The sequence below is a fragment of the Rhinopithecus roxellana genome, chromosome 13 (genome assembly GCF_007565055.1).
Source record: "Rhinopithecus roxellana isolate Shanxi Qingling chromosome 13, ASM756505v1, whole genome shotgun sequence".
In the NCBI taxonomy this organism is placed as follows: Eukaryota; Metazoa; Chordata; class Mammalia; order Primates; family Cercopithecidae; genus Rhinopithecus; species Rhinopithecus roxellana.
Genome location: NC_044561.1, coordinates 131,385,030 through 131,406,496, shown reverse-complemented (window position 1 = coordinate 131,406,496; position 21,467 = coordinate 131,385,030). Strand labels below are relative to the sequence as shown.

Sequence of the window (21,467 nt, the reverse complement as noted above, 5' to 3'; positions counted from 1 at the left end):
TTTCGTCCCATTTGTCATTGTCTTGGGGAAGGGATATGCTGAGCCCCTCACTCTGCCTCCTGGGAGTCCTGTCTCCCGTATCGTTTCTCTCAGACACTCAGGACAAGTCTAAGGATCACACCACTGCACTCAGATGCAAGTTCGTTTCCAGAGCACATGTGCTTTTAGAACCCTCCGAGTTTTGCTGTGTGTTTGGATCTCATTTCCTTCTTTTTCTACATTCGTTCCATTGTCTAACTAAGAGACTCAGGGCATCAGGCAAGTCATGTCAGAAAGATTGGCTTGAGAACCCACATCCTAGAATTCCTAAACTTAATCGTGGAAGGAAGGAGCAGACTGGCAATGCATTCCCTACGTCCTCTAAAGAGATTTCTCCTCTGCTGCTCTGGGCCAGGGCTCTGGATGGGCCCCGTGTGGTGGGGGCTTCAGATTCTCTGAGATTCAAAGCTCTTTGGAGAGAGGACACTTTGCTGGAGAGAAGGTGCGTGGTCCATTTCTTCAGGAGTCCATGGCTTCTGCAGTTGTGAGCCTCTGCCCTCATCGAACACCCTCAGCATGCTGGCATAGCTCCCTGCACAGGGAGCCCGGGACCAGCAGAGGGTGCTGGGCAAAACCCCTTCCCGCTGGGCCTCTCCTCGGCATTCCTTCTCTGGGCCTGGCTTTAGAGTGTCCCAGTGTCTCTTGCAGTGTTTTCTGAACTTTTGGTGGCCTAGAGGTACCAAGACGGTTCTTTTAAGACACTTGTAAGAAGCCAAGCCACAGGAAGCTGCTTTCCTTGTACAAATCCTGGGTTACTGGGCTTCCTCACCCCAGACCCCACCTGAAGAGCAAAGTTCTGAAGGAGAAGTGGCTGTTAATGCAGTGCGGCTGGCTACACCCGGTGCGAAGGGAGCCCCCACTCCGCAGGCTGCCCAGGCACCCTGCAGGGCCCTCCCCACCTGCCCCCCAGGCTCATACACTTGTCCCACTTGAAGCGGGGAGGCCTGGTTCCCCTGACATTTTGCTGCTAGGAAGATGGAGCTCTAGGGCAGTGCAGGCATGTTCTTCAAGTGGGCCCTCATCCTGGCAATCTTATGCCATGGCAACTGCCAGTAACCTCAGCTTTCACCCACCAGCCTGAGACCAGCTTCTGCTGCCCTGCTGCAGTCTCCACCTTAGTTTGGGGCCTGCCTACTCAGCAGGGGAGCGGCCTCCCTGGGCCTCCGAGAGGCAGGTTTCCCTAGGCAAGTAGGAGGCTGCGGCCCCACGGGGATGGAGGCACTGCCTTCCCCTGACTCTTTTGGGGGCATGCAGTGAACATGGGCCCTGCAACCCTCGACCAGTCTCCAGGCAGGGCAGATGGTCCCTCTGTGCCCCAGAGCCTCGTCCTAACATCTGTGCAAATGTGCACTGTGGAGACCACTCCTGCCCCCACCAACGGCACTGGCTCTGCAGGGCGCCCCCCTTTTTTTGCACAGTGCAGGCATCTCTTAGGCTGCTCCTCTGAGCCTCTCCATGGGAGGTTCATGAACACACAGCCTTTCGGAGACCTCTGTAATGCGCCGAGCAGTTCTGTCACTAAACGGGAAGAGGAGACCTGCTAGACTACGGACAGCAGGCTGGCTGGGAGAGTAGGGTAGAGAGTGAGGCCGCTGACCTGTTGGGAGTGTGTGTGCGCATGCTCAGCACAGCCTAGGGCAGGGCTTCTAGCGCAGACAGCACAGCAGCGGGCTCAGGAGGCCTCTGAAGGGAGGGGAGAAAGCCTGGACCAGGACACCAAGGGCCACCCCGGGACAGCGGCCGCCCCTCCGCACCCCTTCCCCCTGCCTGGGTTGTGAAATGGCAGAAGCCCGTCTCTAATTAAATGCTCATCCTTACGTAAATCATAGCTTTAATAAAGTAATTAATCAATGGTTTGGGAATTGGGTATACTAACATTTATAAGCCAGCATTATGATGCTGAAAATGTTTAATGATGAGGCCTTCCCAGAAAGGCAGAGAATCGAGAGTGACGTAGTCACTGTCCACCTTTGTCCCTGCTGTCTATAAAGAAGGAGTGCTGTGCCCTCTGCCCTTCTCTCCCGGGCTCTTGGCAGCTTCTCCGGCGGACAGCAGTCCCCACACTGCCCAGGTGGAGCGGCCCCTCCGCCCCCCCACTCTGGAGCAGAAGTCAGTTTTCTCAACGAGTGTCTCTGTAGTCTGTCCTGCCCTCCTGGCTGATTTGTTCTTCTCTCCTGGGCTTAAAAGGAAAGGCCTCCTGACTTGCCTCCCTGCAGCTGGCTCTGCTCCGAGGGCCCTGATCACAGGCTCACTGAGGCCATGTCCAGGCCATGAGGCTGGCTAGCTCCAGGCAGATCCTCCACACATTACTCAGGGCAGTGCCGGCTGTCTCTACAAAAAATATAAAAATTAGCCGGGTGTGTGGCACACGCCTGTAATCCCAACTAGCCGGGAGGCTGAGGTGGGAGGATCGCTTGAGTCTGGGAGGTGGAGGTTGGAGTGAGCCAAGATCACGCCACTGCTGTCCAGCCAGGGCAACAGAGTTAGATGCTGTCTCAAAAAAAAAAAAAAAAAAAAAAAAAAAAGTATCAAAACTGATTAACAGCTTAGGGAATTAATGTAAGAAAACATGAGAATTTGATGTGCATATAGATGGTGAGGTCTGTTGTTGAAAGTCTGGCTCTCAGCAGTGCAGAGGCTGTAGTAGGATTTTCTAAAGAACTTCATAGCTTTTCAACCTGAATTGTGCTGTATTCCACACACTGGAAAGCATTGCACTGGTCATGTTACGGGAAGGGGGTCCCGATCCAGATTCCAAGAGAGGAGTCTTGAATCTCACACAAGAAAGAATTCAGGGCAAGTCCATAGAGTAAAGTGAAAGCAAGTTTGTTTGTTTGTTTATTTTAGACAGAGTTTCACTCCGTCACCCAGTCAGGCTGGAGTGCGGTGGTGCACATGTGGCTCACTGTGACCTCCACTTCCCAGGTTCAAGCGATTCTCCTGCCTCAGCCTCCTGAGTAGCTGGGATTACAGGTGTGCGCCAGGATGTCTGGCTAATTTTTGTATTTTTAGTAGAGACGGAGTTTCATAATTTTGGTCAGGCTGGTTTCAAATTCCTGACCTCATGTGATCCTACCACCTTGGCCTCCCAAAGTGCTGGAATTCCAGGCGTGAGCCACCGCACATGGCCAAAGCAAGTAGATTAAGAAGGTAAAGGGGGAAAGAATGGCTACTCCATAATCAGAGCAGCCCTGAGGGCTGCTGGTTGCCCGTTTTTATTGTTAGTTCTTAATTGTATACTAAACAAGGGGTGGATTATTCATGAGTTTTCTGGGAAAGGCATGTGCAATTCCTGGAACTGAGAGGATTTTACACCATATAGGGTAACTTCCTGATGTTGCCTTGGCATTTGTAAACTGTCATGGTGCTGGTGGGAGTGTAGCAGTGAGGATGACCGGAGGTCGTGCTCATCTCCATCTTGGTTTTGGTGGGGTTTGGCCAACTGTTTTACTGCAACCTGTTTTATCAGCAGGGTCTTTATGACCCTGTGTCTTGTGCTGACCTCCTATCTCATCCCGAGACTTAGAATGCTTAACCATCTGGGAATGCAGCCCAGCAGGTCTCAGCTTTATTTTACCCAGCCCTTACGCAAGATGGAGTCACTCTGCCAAATGCCTCTGACAGTCAGAACTTCAGCTTTGGGAAATTGACCGCTCTCTGCTGTGCAGCCACCCCTGGGACCCCACACCTGCATCATGTTGACAGTGAGTCCCACCCCCATGGCCCCACGCCAACCTCGTGTTGTACAGTGAGTGAGTTGTGGCTTCCTCCTGAAGTTGAGCACTCCTAGGAGCAAGAGAAGAAACAAATTTGGCAGATGGAGCTTAACAAATGCAGCTGTATTAGTTCGTTTTCACACTGCTATAAAGACATACCCAAGACTGAGTAATTTATAAAGGAAAGAGGTTTAATTGACTCACAGTTCCACATGGCTGGGGAGGCCTCAGGAAACTTACAGGAAACTTAGAATCATGACAGAAGCCGAAGGGGAAGCAAGCACCTTCTTCACAAGGCGGCAGGAGAGAGAAGTATGGGTGAAGGAGGAACTTGCCAGACAAAACCGTCAGATCTCGTGAGAACTTGCTGTCTTGAGAACGTATGATGGAACTGCCCCCATGATCCAATCACCTCCTGCCAGGTCCCTCAACACGTGGGGATTGTGGGGAATACAATTCAAGATGAGATTTGGGTGGAGACACAGCCAAATCATATCAGCAACCAGCAAGACTCTCTGTGGGCAGCTGTGGGCACACGCAAGGGACGGAGTGGGCACCCCCATCCAGCAGGTGGAGACAAGGCCTCAGGCCATGGGCAGGCAGGAGCTACCCCCACCTCGCAGTTATTAAATAACTATGTTACATAGGTAACTGTAGGGCAGTAGGGCTTTCATTCGTCAATATGTAGCATTTTTATGTTCACACAGTTTTGGACTTTGCTTGCCAGTTACTTAATGCCATCAGATGGAAAGCTGAGAGAAAGCCTGTTGTCCCCTCAGGCATCTCTGTAAAGAAGGCATTGCCAAGCTGAGGGGCGCTTCCCCGGCCTCACAACAGTACAACCTTAGAACCTAAAAAATCCAGCATGCTACTTGTGGTGCATGCCAGGCTCAGAACTTTCCCACAGTAGCCCCCGGCAGCTTATTCACAAAGACCGTCTGGTTCCAGCCAGTTGCCGAGGTGCTGCCCGTGTCGGGAGAGTGGGTGGAGGAGGCGAGAAGGGCTTCTTGGGACAGAGGGCATTTCTACTTCACCAGGATTCCAGACACGGGCCACCCCGCTGAGCACGACTGGATGGTGCCCAGGCCTAGTGTATGTGCCCATGAGTGTGAATGGCCAGTGCCAGTGGCAGAGGTCAGACCTAAGGGTCTAGGAGCTCTGGAAGGATCGTCTGTTTCTGGGCAGACCACAGGTGGCTGCTGTGGCCCCGTGCAGGGCAGGGTCATGGAGGGACCACCTTGCTGGGAGGAGCTTGCGGCCCTCCCTGCCTGGGCAGGAGCTCAGGGAACATCTGACTCCCTCTTAAAGTCATAAAATCATATTTGAATGTGAAATCTGTTTTTTAAATGTTGGAAACAAATTTGGACCATGTTGGCAATTGACTCACCTGTGCTTGTCACCACTTGGTGACCTCTGAGGATGGCGTGGACATTGTCTGGTCACCAGAGGGACAGCCAAGCACAGGGAAGGCTAGGGGCTGAGCCAGGACATGTCCTGGGTAGGGAAGGGAGGAGCTGGGCTGGCCGGCACCCCCACAGCCTGGGACTGCCACCAAGGCTCTGATTCACGAGTCCATAGAGCTCAGGAGTCTGGGTCTACATGGAGATTGTCAAGGGCCCAGACTCCAAGCAAGGCCAGGCTGAGCAGGCCCTTCAGGAAGATGCTGCACAGTGACTGGAGCCCGGCCGGCAGCTTCTCTTCCTGGCAGTGTTGTGCCCTGTCACTAGCTCTGACCGGGGCGCGTGTTAGAGCAGGGACTGGAAGTCGTGAATGAATCACCAAATGCTTTCCTAGAGGTTGACCGAAATCTGTGATTAGCTAGGATATCCATTTCCAAGGCACAGTATTTGCCGTGACAGAGTCTGGGGGTGGCCTCCCTGTGCAGCTTGTGCCTGGGGAGGGGCCAGCTGCCTCCTCGCCACTGCCCAGCACAGCTTGTCCCTGTGCCCACCAAAGAAATCCTTGTGCTAGCCTCACAGCAGAAGACGGCCACGGCCCTGCTCTCCCCAGACCACCACGTCCACGAGTGCTGCAGTGTGAGGGTGCAGCCGGATGCCTCAGAGGCAGCAGCACCTGTGAGATGGCGTGCAGATGGAAGCAGGCCATCGGACTCCAAAGGAAGCACCACTGAAAAATCAGATGTGTCTCTCAGAGGGCCACAAGGGAGGTGGTATGAAAGGTTTTAAAAGGACAAAGCAGACTTCGGAGCTGCCTCTAGAGAGCAACAGGTGAGTTCCGAGGTCACCTGGCACACTTTTCGGCAGAGCCCAGAAATGCCCACTTCTGAATGCTGAGTGCAGACCCCGTGAGGCAGCAGGCGTGGGGAGGCACTGTGATTCCCTCAAAGCGCTGCTGGAAATGTCACTCTGCTGGGTGTCCACCTGTGCTCAGGGTGGGCAGCGCCACTGAATGACGCGGGCGGCTTGGGAGGCTGGTTTGAGAATGCCGCAGCAGCCTCTGCTGACAATGGGGGCTGCTCCCCGCTCACAGAGCCACAGGTTCCTGTGGGTTTGTTTATGAGGATGTAGGAATCACAGGAGTTAGGTACATCTTTTCCTGTGGCAAGTGCCAGACGAGGGGAGCCAAGACAGAGAACAGCCCACGACTCCCTTGGGCCCCAGGGGTAGGGCCTACGCAGGCTCCCAGGAGTGTGGATGCGGCCTGTTTAAACTTCATTCCCCAGGACCTGCCTGGGAGCCTCCTGCACAAGACTTGCCCCACTCTGGAGGCTTAGCAGCACCTAAGGTGCTCTGTGGCCTGTTGGCAGAGAGGAGTCTGGCGCTCCTGTGCGCGGGGGTCACAGCAAAGCCAAGTGGCTGTAGCACTTTTAACCCTGGCCTCAGGTCTCCACACCTCCCTGTGGGCCATCAGCTCCCAGTCACAGACAGCACTGACCTGGAGCACCTTAAGGAACTGCTCTGCAAGTCCCTGTGCGTCTGAGAGGTCAGAGAGGCAGAAATACAGATCCAGGGTTCAAACCTAATTTGCCTCACTCAGCATCCCGGGCACTCACATGGTGTGCTGGGCCTGGCCTGGCCACATGGCCCCTGTGTGAGGAAGACGGAGCCTGCGCATGGCCCCACATCCCTGCGAGCTGCCCATGGACTTGGACCCTGGTTCTGGCAAACGAGGCTGCATAGCGGATCAGCTTCTCCTGAACCATTTTCGAGCCAGGCTACACCTGCCAGCTTGGGCCAGGGACAGACAGACCCTGGGCCCAGGGTCTTGAGCTTGACCAGCAGGAGGCCTGAGCCTTATGTCCTGGGGAGAAGAGACCGCAGAAGACCAGCGTCACGGCAACCCCAGGACAACAGGCCCCAGGCTGGGTGGGGTCTGGATCTCAGTTCGACAGAGGAAGCTGTGGCCGCGGGCAGGTAACCTCACCAAACAAAAAGCTGCCCATCTTCCAGAATCTGAGCAAGAAGTCTGTGAGTCCTTGATCACCAGAGGGGCAAGGTGGGGCCCGAGATGACAGGGGGTGCAGGCCACCCCCAGCAGCTCCTCCAGCCTTACAGAGGGGCTACCTGGTCTGCTCAGAGCTTTGCCTGCTTTCCTGGCCATGGGCTGCCCTGCTCCTGGGGCCGATGTCAGCAGATCTGTGGGGGATACAAACGGAAGGAACCTCAGACTCCTTCCTGGTTCCTCCTTACTCATCTGATTCAAACCCTCCCAATTCTGCCTCCAAAGTGGACCCTGACTCTCCCCAATCCTTACCATCCAGTCTCCAAGACCAGTCCACCCAGGCAGTGGCCAGAGGACAGCCCACCTGCGCCAGGCCTGTGTGTGCCTTTCCTGGCACCTGGAATGGGATTTGGTGCTGCCTGTGGCCAGGCCTGCTGGTCATGCCTTCCTGCCCTGCTGGGCCTCATCTCCATGACAGCGTCTTGGCCTTCCTGCCATCCTTTGTAAGCACTGCACGCTACCTGGCCCGGGATCATGCGTGCTGGCTCCTCTGCTTGCAATACTTGGCTACACTTTCCAGTTTATTCATTAAAATGTTGTGACATGTGAGAACTAGCATATGACACATATGTAACGTGAGCTGCGGAGCGTAGCTTTCTAATGAACAGCCGTGAACCCACGCCCAGGCTAAGCGAGATGACCCGTGCTGCCGCGGGTGCTTCCTCTTCTGGATCCTCCTCGACCAGATGTTACCGTGATCCGGAATTTTGTTTTCTCTTTAAAATAATTTTATTTTATTACACAAAATTGCTTGTTTCTGAACTCTTGGAAAGTGGTGTCAGTCTCTATATAGACTTCCCAAATCTGTTCTTTTTAGTTACACACAAGTTGTCTTAGATTCGTGTGTGTTTCTGGGCAGAGCTGCAGTTTCTGCACCCGGCTGCATGGTGTTGCACTGTGTGAATATGCATAGTTTATTTGTTCTCCCAGCAGGGCCATGCAGCTCGCTTGCCATTGTGAGTGATGCTTCTGTGGACATTCCTGTGTGTTTCTTTCGGTGCACAGATCAGGTGTTTTTGGTTTAAGGAAGTGGAATTGCTGCATCATAAAGTCTGTGAAAGGCGAACTTTCAGGAACTTCCAGGACCATGTCAGTTTTTGTTTCAAAGCACAGGTATCGATTCCCATCCCCCAGCAGCGTGTTAGTGCCACAGATGATCTATAGTCCCACCAATGTTCTGAATGTTTGGCAATGCAGCGAATATAAATAATGTTTCCTTGTGGTCTGTATCTCCCATCCCACATGCTCTTATGCTGTGACTTTGATGTGCCTCCCACCAGGGAGGGGCTCGTGATCCCCCTTTAATCTGGGCAGGCATGTGCCTGCAGCGGAAATGATGTTATGTGACGTCCGTGTCCAAGCCACAGGCAGTAGCACGGTGCTATAGGGCTCCCAGGATGCTGGCTCTTGGAGCCCAGGGACAGTGCTGTGAGGAGGACAGGCCACGGCGCCCTAGCTTCACGTTATAGGACATGGCTACGTGCATGTGGAAATTCTCCTACAGGCAGTTTCATGTCAAAGGCCCACTTGTAGCCCTGGGTTGTCTGCCTCTTGGGGTTCGCGGCCGTGTGGAATGCCTACATTCTGGATTTGGCTGGCTGCCTCCTCTGGCGTGGTGCAGAGCCCACCTGCAACCCCATGTTTGCTCTGGTAGATCCGAGGCGTGATTCCATGCAGAGTTATTTTTCCTGTGAGGCGAGCGAGCCTCCTGAGTGGCACTGCACGTTGTACTGCATGGCATGATGAGGCGTGTGGTCTGGCCTCTCCTTCACTGGTGCTGAGACTGAGGAGCGAGCTTAGGGGGTCAGCCTGATCCGCCACTGCTGGGTTCCCCACCAGCCTTGCAGCTTGCTGTCAATATTCACTGATGGTCGTTGCCTGGATGCAGTACACGTTAGGGGCTGCAGAATGGTGATTTTCTAATTGTGTTATTCTTTCTGTACTTATTAGTTGGGATTCATCTATGTGGAATAACGTTTGCCTCATCCACTAGGGCTGTTTGGTTACCTAAATTGTGATTCATGCCAGAAAGGCAGGATAGATGCTTCATTCTTTGCACTCAGTTGTTCTCACTGGGACGAGCTGGTTTCTGGAAGCCCCAGTGTTGTCCTGTGAGTTTGTCTTTGCCTGGTTTTCTTTCCCTGTGAAGCATTATTATTAACTGGTGGATGGTATACACACAGTGGAGTTTGGCCAGTGCAGCTGCCATTTCTTTACTCAAATTGTTCTGTGGTTTTTGGACTCCCCTGTCTTTCTGATGTAACCACATCAGTCTTGGATGGCTTTATTGCCTTCTGTCATATGTGTTCCCACCTTACCTTTTATATTTTCTTCCACAGACCGCCCGGAATCAAACTCTTGTAGGAGGCCTGTTTTTGTCCAAATAATAATAATACTATTTGGGGAATAATAGTTAGAGACCACAGCGTGAGTATTAGGAGTGCTCGTTGCAATTGGGTTGTCATTGCTTTTTTATAATTTAGTGAACAGAAATAAATCTTTGTAATTTTAAAAGAAGAGAAAATTAAGGTAAATATTTCTAAATCATGTTTAAGATTACATTATTTTAACTTAAAAATTTTAAATTTATACTAGTTTTTCTTTTCTCTCATCATTACCATGATTACTTATTTGTTTTAGCCTAAATAAATGTGTAACAGGCTTGGAGAATAATACCAGTATCATGATTAATGACTAAATTTAGAGCAGTATATCTCTTTGCACTTTTTTCTGTCTGTATAATATATTCCCTTGAGGATATGCAGTCAGATTCCTGTGTTTTAAGGTCAGTGCCCACTCCTCTCTGTGGTTATAGCTTCAACTGAAATTCCTGCATTTGATTATGTAAAATACAAACATTTACATGATTCTAAAGTCAAAATTATTGCAAGGGCTATTCACAAAATTCTCACTTCCCTCCCTTTCTCTCCATTCAGTTCCCTCCCTTCCCCTGTAAGTAGCTTTTAAATTTTTTAATCTTTCCATTTTTTCTTTTTGAAAACATGAACAAATGTGTGCATACATGAATTCTTCAATTTAGTAAACTTTTCCTCCATGTTCATATTTCTTTTCACTTTTAGGAAGGTTTGTATTTTTTTTTTCTTGGCTTTATATTATCACTCTCTATATAATTTGCATAAACCCCTCTTTTTTACATAATTTCTATTGACTTACTATTGTATGCAGTATTAAAATTAGCCAGAAGTCTCTTCTTCCTCCTCTCCCACTCCTAATATGCAGTATGAAAATCAGCCAGAAGTCTCTTCTTCCTCCTCTGCCACTCCTAATGTTCGTTTGCTCTCCCACCTCTTCTCCCATTTCATTAGTGTATTAATTTTATGTTTTAAGCACATTTAATGATTACATATTATCCTGTCACCCTTAACTCCATCATTTAGTCCTAGTTCAGTAGTTAAATGTGTTTGACACTTATCACCATACCTTATGACAAAGCTTCTCCAATTATTTTGTGGTTGGCCTAACCCCATTTTATAGTAGGTTCTTCAGGATGGGCTCATCAGAAAAATATTATCTGTGTTCTTGTGGAGTCATATCTTTTTATCTGAAGCCTTCACAGGAGAAGGGTAATTTGGCTCCATAAAATCCTTGGTTCATATTTTTCTCTTTAGTATCTTAAATATGTTGCTTTACACCATGGTGATTCTGACTGTGTGTAGGCCTAGGCTAATTTGTGTGTTTATGTCTAGTTTTGTTGTTGTTGTTGTTTTTGAGATGGAGTCTCACTTTGTCACCTAGGCTGGAGGGCAGTGGTGCAAACTTGACTCACTGCAACCTTCACCTCCCAGGTTCAAGCAATTCTCCTGCCTCAGCCTCCCAAGTAGCTGGGATTATAGTTGCCTGCCACCACACCTGGCTAATTTTTGTATTTTTAGTAGAGACGGGGTTTCACCATGTTGGTCAGGCTGATCTCAAACTCCTGACCTCAAGTGATTCGCCTGCCTCAGCCTCCCAAAGTGCTGGGATTTCAGGCATGAGCCATAGCCCCCAGCTCTGTGTCTTAGTTTTTAACCAAAAGTTTAAAAGTAAAAATATAAAAATTTTAAGATTAGAAATAAGCTTATAGAATAAAGATATAAAGAAAATATTTTGTGGAGCTGTACAATTTGTGTGTGTGTTTTAAGCTAAGAGCTATAAAAATTTAAAAGCTTATAGAGTAAAAATGTTATAGTAAACTAATTTAATTTATTGAAGAAAGAAAAATATCTTCATAAATTTAGTATAGCCTAAGTGTACAGTATCTCTGAAGTATACAGTAGTCATCCTGTCCCAAGCCTTCATATTTACTCACCACTCACTCATGGACTCACCCAGAGCAACTTCCAGTCCTGTGAGCTCCATTCATAGTAAGTGCCCTAGATAGATGTACCATTTTATTATCGGTTCACTGCAACCTTGACCTCCTGAGCTCAAGTGATCTTCCCGCCTCAGCTTCCTGAATCGCTGGCATGTGCCACCATGCCAGGAGAATTTTAAAATTTTTTGTAGAGCCGAGGTCTCTCTATATTCCCTAGGCTGGTCTCAAACTCCTGGGGTCAGGTGATCCTCCAGCCTCAGCCTTCCAAAGTGCTGGGATTATAGATATGAGCCACTGCACCCGGCCTTTTAAAATCTCTTATACCATATTTCGTGGAACATTTTCTATGTTGTTTAGATATGTTTAGAAACACAAATACTTACAATTGTGTCACAGTTGCCTACAGTTGCCTTCGGTACAGTAATGTGTTGTGTACCGCTTTGTGGCTTAAGAGCATTAGGCTACACCATCTAGCCTAGGTGTGTAGGCTCTCTCACCTAGGTTTGGGTAAGTATGTGCTATGATGTTTGCACAGTGATGAAATCACCTAACAGTGCATTCCTCAGAACATATCCTTGTCATTAACGCAGGACTGTGTCTCCCCACGCTCTTGGAAGATGCAACAGGAATCGCAGTTGTGTGTATATTGGATCTCTTTTGCCTGTCTTTTGTGTCTGTCATGTTCTCCTGAACCTTTTTTACCTCTCTTTCTGTTTAATTATTTTCATTCTCTTCTTTCTGTTTTCTTCCTGTGCCTTCTGTGATGTCTCCTTACTCTTACATTTCTTCTACTTTTCATTTCTGAAAAAAAATCTAGTTTGTTCTTGAGTTCTGTCAATAATAAAATATCTTCCTGTTTTCTTGCCATTCTACTTCTGAGATGTTCTAATACTATTTTAAATTATGTTATTCTAAAATGTTGGTTATTTTCTTGATTTTTAGTTCAGTTTCACATATTACGCTATGATTTTCACTTTCTTTGTGTCCACAGTTTTTTGTTATATTGTCATTATTGGCTACTATGTTATTTATCATACTTTTACTTCTTTTTGGTAATATTCGCATGCAGGATTTGAACATAATTTTTTGTTTCCGATTTTTAAATAAGGGTCTTCCTGAACTATGAGGAGAAAGTTTTCTGTAGAGGAGCTGGGAATGAGCCACAGTAGCATTCCTAGCCTCAACAACCAAGAGGTCTCTCTGTTGTTACGGTGAAATATGTTTGAGGCTTCTGTGCGTGGACACTTCTGTCTCTGGACATCACCTCCCACTCAGGAGGGCTCCCTTCCCTGACTCTTGTCTGGAGACGCACAGCCTCTCTCTCTCCATGCTGAGCTGTTGCCTTCAGTCACTGCCCTTTGTCACCAGTATGTTCTGGGGCTTACCTCCTCTGGATCTCTCTTTCTCTAGCACTTTCAATACAGAAATGCCTCGTGTTCCAGGCTGGCTGAATTTGTGTTTTGCTTTGGGCAGTTTTCTTTCAGGCAGTTCTCTGTGCAGAAGTGAATCTTCGTTGTATATTTCTGAGATCCTTGAGGACTTAGGCCCTTCAGCATGGCTTAAATTTCCACTGAACTCCCTAATAGTTCTTTTTTGTTTCATTGTGTTGTATTTTCTTGTTACTTTCCTGGAACTTGGAGTCTACAAGTACGAGTTGGAGTTTCTCCATTTGCTCTCAGGATATTCAAATAGATTCCCACTTGGTATGATAAATGATAAATTCAATTTCTTTAATTGCTGTAGGGATATTGAGATTGTCTGTTTCATTTTTTATTGGGTTTATTTTGTTTGTTTGTTGTTCATTCTCCATATAGCCTACTTATTTGCTGAGGCTTTTTTAGAAACTTGGTTTAAGCCTGTCTGTAAAAGGCTCAGGGAAGCTGCTTTAAAATCCTGGTAAAGGAATTCTAGCATCTCTCTTATCTCAGTAGTTGGTTTCTGTTGATTTTCTTTTCTCTTTCATGTTGAGGTATGCCTAATGTTGGGCATGACAAATAATTTCTGTTTGTATCCTGGAAGTATAGGTTATGATGTTATGAGGGTCTGAATCTTACATCAGTCTTCTGTTTTGGCCTCTGTTGACACCGTGGGGAAGGGATGTCTTGTTACCTGCAAGCTAGGGTGGAGATCCAGGCTCCTCCCTGGATCCTGGGGACACCATTGCTGGGGAGAAGGGTGCTTGGGACTGCTGGGTGGGAGTGGAAGCCAAGGCTCCCAGCTCAGCCCCTCTGACAGGGCAGGGTGCTGTGTGTGTGCTGTCCTCTCTGCATGGAGTAGGGCGGGTATTATCAAATGCTTTCTGACTTAATAGGTTTCCCTTTACCCATTCCTTTCCCTAGAGAGAGTTTTCTTCAGACTTTTTTTTTTTTTTTTTTTTTTGATGTGTATCCTTTGGCATTTTTAAATTGCAAGCTTTTCCAGTGACCTGTCTGAAATATACAGGAGGAAACACAAACAAATAAGAAACCCAAAGAATAGTGAACTCACTGCTATGTCATTCTTCAAATCCCAAGGGCCCCAGCCAGTCCCCCTTCTTGCATCCAGCTTTCAGGGTTCTTTTCTGTTTGTTCCACATGCCATGTCCATAGTTGTTGGCTGTGCTCAGCAGGAGGAATAGGGAGAAAGGTGTCTATTCCATCCTGTCCAGAACCAGAAGGCATGGCTTCCTTCACATGACTACATCCCCTGTGCCTTCGCAGTTGTTTTTCTTGATTAATCTTGTCAGAGGGTTGTATATTATTTAGACTTTAAGAACCAAATTTTATATTTACTGGTCTTCTCAGTTGCCTTTGTTTCTTTGCTTAACTTCTCAACTTTTCTTTGTTATTACCTTCTTTCTACTTTCTGTGGATACTTGGATACTTTCTGTTCTTTTCCTAACTTCTTAAATGGGATTTGTGACTCACTAATTTTGTTTCTTTACTCCTTTTAAAAGTTGTAAACGTTACTGTGAGTCCTGCTGCAGCTGTTTGCTACAAATCTTGGCATGCAATGATTTTATTATTGTTGAGGTCTGTTTTCTGATTTCATCCATTTCTTATCTAGGAATGTTTAAAAAGTGTTATGTCCAAGGGAATTGTAAAGTTATCTTTTGCTAATGATATTTAATTGCCTACTGAGTAGCAGGTACATTCTGTGGATTCCATGTTTTCAACATTTGCTGAAACCTGCATTGTGAACTAAAACGTTAACAATTTTTATTTTGTTCTCTGACAGCCTTAGGAGAACGTGTTACCTCTACTTGTCAGGTACAGGGTTTTATACACACACAGACACACATACGTACTATCATGTTGTTTGTGCTGTTAATATATTCTGCATCTTTATTACTTTTGTGGGGTGTGCTTGTGGGAACTGTAAAGGAGAGAGGTGTGTTGGCATCTCCTACCAGATGGGTGGTTTGGGGCCTGTGACCTCTGACCTCTCTGCTCCTTCTTGTAGCATTCTTCCCCCATTAATGCTCGTCTCTCTCCTTGACCTTCTTTCAGTGTTTCTTCTCAGTGTTTCTACCCAAAATTGCAGGCCCCAGCTCCAGCAGTCTGGTTGCGGACAAGACCATACTTATTTTTTGTTGGGCTGGTCTGTCCAACTCCAAGGCTGCCCTTTGAGCTGGACGATTGACCCACTGCATTAGGAAATGCTTTGCCATCTTGGTGCGAGCCCCACTTGAAGGAGTTCTTGCGCACTGCTGCATGGAGCACAGACACACTGGGTGGGAGGTGCCCCAGCACCTAAGGACTCTTTGGATTGGGTGGCAGGGATGGGTGGTGGTGCCCTGCCCTCCAGAGCCCTTCACATGGTCCAGATGCCACCCAGCTCGAGGTGAGGGAGCTCTGGGGTCACATTCTCCACCCTCCCTCCAGCATTGTCACAGCTGCAGGACACCTGCAAGGGTAGAATTCAGCGTGGCTGGAGGATTTTGTGCGGCAGAAGTAATGGAGGTGGTAGGCAGGCTGGGCTCCCCACTCCTTTGTGAGTACTGTGTGTTGGTGCTCCCTGCTGATGGTGCTCCTGCAGCATGGCTCCACGTGCACCACAAGGGCAGTGTGGCTTCCTCATCTTAGATGTGACACAACGGAGGTAGTCCTGGGTGTTAGCCTACAAAAGTGGCAATGTTAGGGTCCAAACTCTGGCACATACGAGACCACGGTTCCTCTTTCTTCCTCTCCAGGCAGATTCATAAGAAGAAGACTGGGTCTGAGTTTATATATATATAAAAGCTTTATATACATATGTTTATATATATAAAGTTTATATGTATAGATCTTTTTTAATACATGTGTATAAAGTTTTTTATATTTATAAATATATTTTTATATTTTATTTTAATGATATATATTTATATTTTATATATAAATAAAAGTTTTTATATATAAACATATATAAGCTTTATATATAAACTATAAACATATAAACTATATATGTAAGTTTATATATAAACATATATAAACTATATATACATATATAAACTTTATATATATAAAGTTTATATGCATAAACCTTTTTATATACATGTATATAAAGTTTTTTATATTTATAAAAATATATTTTTGTATTTTATTTTAATTATATATATTTATATTTTATATATAAATAAAAGTTTTTATATATAAACTTTATATATAAACATATATAAGCTTTATATATAAACTATAAACATAAATATAAACTATATAAGTTTATATATAAACTATATATGCATATTGAAACTTTATATATGTATAAAGTTTTTTATATGTATAAAGTTTATATATGTATATGCCTTTTTATATATATAAAGTTTATATATATATGCTTTATTTAAGGTTGAAAAAAATTTTGCATTCATCAGAAGCTTCTTTTTATGAATTCTTAAGACTTTTTTCACTGGGTACCCCAGAAATTTAAGGTATCAGCTTGAATATCTTCTAAACTCTCCTCCCTGAAAGGACCATACCTGGATTCCCAAGGAGTCCACCTACGGAGGGGTCACTGACGTTCTGCTCTCTTATGCCTTTTGTTAATCTTAACCAGACTTGGTTAGCAAGGGGCTCCTGCCACCAGATGATCTCTTACCAAGTCATGGTTTCCTGTATGAAGCGGCTGCCCTGACGCTGAGAGTCACAAGGAGAATGTTACAGAGGGACAGCACGCTGCCTGGTGATTGTCTGAGGTTTGAAACCTTCTGGTGAAGCTGAAGCCACTTCTTAAAAGCCTGGATAATGCTGTGAGCTGCTGAAGCACCTGTGTGCACATGTGTGTAAGTGTGTGCCTTTGCCGTGTGTGAGCTGCTGAAGCACCCATGTGCACATATGTTGAGTGCGTGCCTTTGCCATGTGTATGCATGTGTGTGAGCTGCTTAAGCACCCGTGTGCACACGTGTGTGTGCCTTTGCCATGTGTATGCGTGTGTGTGAGCTGCTTTAGCACCCGTGTGCACACGTGTGTGTGTAGTTTGCAGCTGAGTGCACGGCTTTTGTCTGGACTGTGCCCAGGAGGGAATGCGACACCCCTGGGGTCCTTGCCTTTGAAGCTGATCTGTTGTGGCAGCCAGTTCAGCATGTTCAGCAAGATGTTAAAGCCATTGCTCTGCTTTCCTCCCACGGTCTCACAGCCAGAGCAGGCCAGAGCTGAGGAAGGGGATTCCACGCCTCCTGCATCTCCTCCGTCTCCTTGCCTTCCTAAACAGCTCTGTGTTCCACTGAAAAGGGAGCTGCAGAGCATTTCCACGTGGAGATTCCATCTCGTTCGTGTCCAGCTCCATTGGGGAACTGCTCTCAGGCTCCCCCGGGCGTGTGCATGAGGTTGGAAGAGGCGGGTCACTGCAAGAATGTGTGGGTCTGTCACGTCACTCTCTCAACATCTGGTCTCATGGTGTTCCTTACCAATTTAGGGGCTTATTAGGGAGTTATCTGTAACTGGATTGATAGATACACGTCATGAACCAGTTCCCCTTAGGTGTTTCTAACATGATGTAAATTACCAAGGAAGTATACTTTGGTTGAAGTTCATTATTTTCTGGTCTTGCATTGTTAGCATAGACTGCTGCCTGCTGCCTGCTGTCTGTGCCATTTCTATTTCATGTAACTTACTGAGGTTTTCTTTGTGCCCTAATACAAGCTAGTTTTTTTTTTAAATGAATGTTTCAAGTATGTTTAAGAAGAAAGTATAATCTCTATTATTGGAGTACAAAGTTTGATGTAATGTCCCCAAGACCTACCTCCTGTTATTAGCTCTCTTTCATGTTTAATTATTTTTGACCCCTTACCTTGCCATGGTTGACGGTCATGTGTTAATGATTGCTATTCTTATGTTTCTGCTTCTTTCCCCAACACCTATAGTTTCTGCATTATAAAGCCAGCTTCTGTGTTTGGGGTTCTAGTCGATTCTTAACTCATAGGGCCTCACTGTGCGCTGGGTCCTCCAGCTTCTGTGTTTGAGGGGTTCTAGTCGATTCTTTGTTTTTGTTTTTGAGACGGAGTCTCGCTCCGTCACCCAGGCTGGAGTGCAGTGGCCGGATCTCAGCTCACTGCAAGCTCCGCCTCCTGGGTTCACGCCATTCTCCTGCCTCAGCCTCCCTAGTAGCTGGGACCACAGGCGCCCGCCACCTCGCCCGGCTAGCTTTTTGTATTTTTTAGTAGAGACGGGGTTTCACCGTGTTAGCCAGGATGGTCGCGATCTCCTGACCTCGTGATCTGCCCGTCTCGGCCTCCCAAAGTGCTGGGATTACAGGCGTGAGCCACCGCGCCCGGCCGGTTCTAGTAGATTCTTAACTCGTGTGGCTTGACTGTGCACTGGGGCCTCCGGCATCAGGAAGTGCCCTTCTTGGTCTTGCTTCCTGCTTTGAGGTGAGGCTGGACCTTGTCTGACAGGCAGATGGCAGCCCCTGCTCTTTAGCCTGGTGCATTGACCTCACATGCGTCTGCTCATTCCTTGACATTTAGCCTTTTCAAATCACTTGGCGTTGGTCATGTCTCTTGTGTAAAGCAGAGCTGGCTTTGTGAGCCAAGTGGAAACTTTCATAGGGCCGCGTGTTGCGCGATTGCTCGCGTGCTGCTGGGGCCGCACGTCCTGTCCCACCTGCCGCATGACTTGTTCCTGCACTGAGTGCGTTTACTGTCGTTTCAGTTTTTATGTAGTTTGTATCTTTGCTTTTTTTCTTTCTATTGCTTCTGGCATTTAGGAAAGTCTATGTTTTGTCCTGTCGGCTACTGTCACGACAACACCTCTTATCGCGCCTTAGCCCCTCTGTTTCTTCCTCTGACCTCTTTATTTTGGCTTGTCTGGTGGGATTCTTTTCTCCCACCTATTTTTCACGCTTCAGTCTATGAACTTATTCTACATTCCTTTTTTCCTGATTCATCTACCTCTGATTTATTTGCTGTATTTTTACTTCTGCAGAACAGCCTGCTCCCGATAAGAAGCTGTTTCCTACCCCACCTCCATCCTTGTCCTCGCTTTCTGTGTTAGTCTGTGCTCCACAGCTGTGTTATTTTTGTTTATGTGACATTTCCCAGTGGTCTCTTGGTGTGAGGGAGATTCTTTTGTGGTAGGTTTCTCGTGAAGGGCCTGGAAACACACTGTTCATGGGGTTCTTAGCTATTTAAAAGTATTTCTCTAGAGCTTTAATTTTGAAGGACAGCTTGGCTGACATAAAATCCTTTGGTCACACTTTATTTTTACTTGAGTTTATGAAAATAACTGCTCCACTGTTCACTTACCTTGTACATTGCAGTCAGGAAGTCCGATCCCTGTCTGATTTTCTTTCCTTTGTGAATGAGCTGGTCTTTTTGCCTGGAGTCCCCAAGAATTTTCTCTTTCAGTTGTAATCATTACTGGGCAGTGCCTTCAGGGCCACCGTTCTGGGTCAGTTTGTTCAAGTACATGATGAGCCTTTCAACTTGTCGATTATTTTTTCCTAAGAACGTTTCTAGGAATTTAAGTATTAGGTCTGTTTCGTAGTCTTGCTTTTCTTTTTGGGGAACTCCAGTCTGTGTTTCTTGGGTCTTTGTTGGCCTGGGCTCCGTATCTGGCAGCTTCTCTGCACGTCTCTCACCTCTTGGTCGGCCTCATGTTCTCTTTCATGTTCTCAGTCCTCCTGCAGTGTTCCTTATGCAGTCGTTACCGGTAGAGGGTGTCCAGGTGGCATCTCGAACAAAGGACTGGACAAAACGCACAAACAAAGCAAGAAAGCAAAAGCAGGGTTTTATGGAGAACGAAAGTACACGCTATGGTGTGGGAGCAGCCTAACCATTGGGGCTCAGGAGCTTACAGAATTTTCTGGGGTTTCAATACTCTAAAGGTTTCCCACTGGTTACTTGGTGGATATTCTATGAAAATGAAGTCAGAGTCATTTACTCAGAACGCACCCTACTGTAAAGGGAGAGGATATTACTTGGAGTGTGTGGTCTGTGTAAATGGAGAGGCTGCAGGTGAAGTTACAAAGGGTAAATGCTGTGAACTGAGAGGATGGAGTGCAGTTGCAAAGCCGTTCACATCCCTGTCATTGCTGAGGAGCTTTCATTTGATTTAGTTCTAGGAAGTCAGCCTGGATGAATCGGCCTTCTGTTCCCTGCCTCCTTCTGTTCTCCTGCCTCACACTCAACTGAATCTCTCTCTTTTGGTACCTTGTAACTTAGTCTCATTTCTAGGCTAATTGTGTCATTCTCTTTAATTTCTTTCTTAGGTTAAATTAATTCTCATTTTGCAGTTTCTTATTTTAACTGTGCATTTGTATTCTTGGTATTTTAGTGTTTCGTTTCTGGTGTTTCTTACACCTGCACAGCTTTTCCTCATTTGACTTTGGACTGCGGTGCTGGGCGGGCGTGCTCAGTTCCATTAGCTGAAGAAGTTTCAGTGCCTACACCCTGGTTTCCTCTCCCAGAGCCATGATGGACTTCAGGAGTGTCTGCGACTGGAGAACATCATTTACCCAAAAGGATTTTGCATGCCTTTTTTCTATTTATTTTAAAAGCACTTGGATTTTCCTGCACTAACAGTAACAGATGTTTCCAGCCGGGAACAGACGTGCCGAGGGACACGGGTGGTTTACTAGGTTTCTTTGTCCAATAGCATCCTTTTTTGTTGGTCAGCAGAAACGTAGGTTTTTTTTAAGAAAAAAACTGAATGGTTCATTTGGAAATGGATTAAATCTATGTCTTCTTATGCTTTGCTATGCTTTTATTTCTGTAGGAAACTGAATTTCTACCTTTTCCATCTCTCCTTCCCTTTTTCTCCCAAGGTTCCAAATATGCCTTTTTTTTTTAGATGGAGTCTCACCCTGTCACACCCAGGCTGCAGTGCAGTGGCGCAGTCTCAACTCACTGCAACCTTCACCTCCCGGTTTCAAGCAAGTCTCCTGCCTCAGCCTCCGGAGTAGCTGGGATTACAGGCGCCCGCCGCCACGCCTGGCTAATTTTTTGTATTTTGGTAGAGACGGGGGTTTCACCGTGTTGCCCAGGCTGGCCTCAAACTCCTGACCTTAAGTGATCCTCCCGTCTTGGCTTCCCAAAGTGCTGGGATTACAGGCATGAGCCACCACATCCAACCTCAAATGTGCCTTTTTTCCCCAAGTCTCTCCTCTAAGACCATGCTGAAATTGAAGAAATTAGATGAAATTTGTTCACTATCAGTGAAATTAGAAAGCCAGCCATGTATTAATGTATAATTTAATAAATATTGTTTTAAAATCAGTGTAGATATAAGCAGATACACTAAGTAAGTGCAGTTTTATCAAAACATTTCATGTAGACATCTCACTTGTGAAGTAGAAGCCTGCCTTTGGGTTGAGTCATCTCATTTGGGGTGTTGGGCGGAAGAGCACCAGGGGGAGCGCTTGCTGGCACTCCGTCTCCACACTCACACCATGCCTTGTACTCGAATGCTGAAGAGGTGTTGACTGCTGTGTTGAAGGCAAGAGGCAGTTCTGTTGAAGCCCAGTGCTGGCAGGCAGGCCCC

General features: G+C 46.8%; 1 protein-coding gene and 1 long non-coding RNA gene across 11 annotated transcripts in view; one reads left to right on the top strand and one right to left on the bottom strand.

Moving 5' to 3' along the window:
• Positions 1 to 21,467, top strand: part of PCBP3 (poly(rC) binding protein 3) — a 282,207-nt gene that overhangs the window by 166,410 nt on the left and 94,330 nt on the right. The window lies entirely within an intron of this gene.
• On the bottom strand, positions 374 to 7,599 carry LOC104667606. Its single transcript, XR_748695.2, has 3 exons — positions 7,470 to 7,599; positions 3,775 to 3,825; positions 374 to 2,370 (listed from the first exon to the last, which is right to left on the bottom strand). It is a non-coding gene; the product is annotated as an uncharacterized LOC104667606 (long non-coding RNA).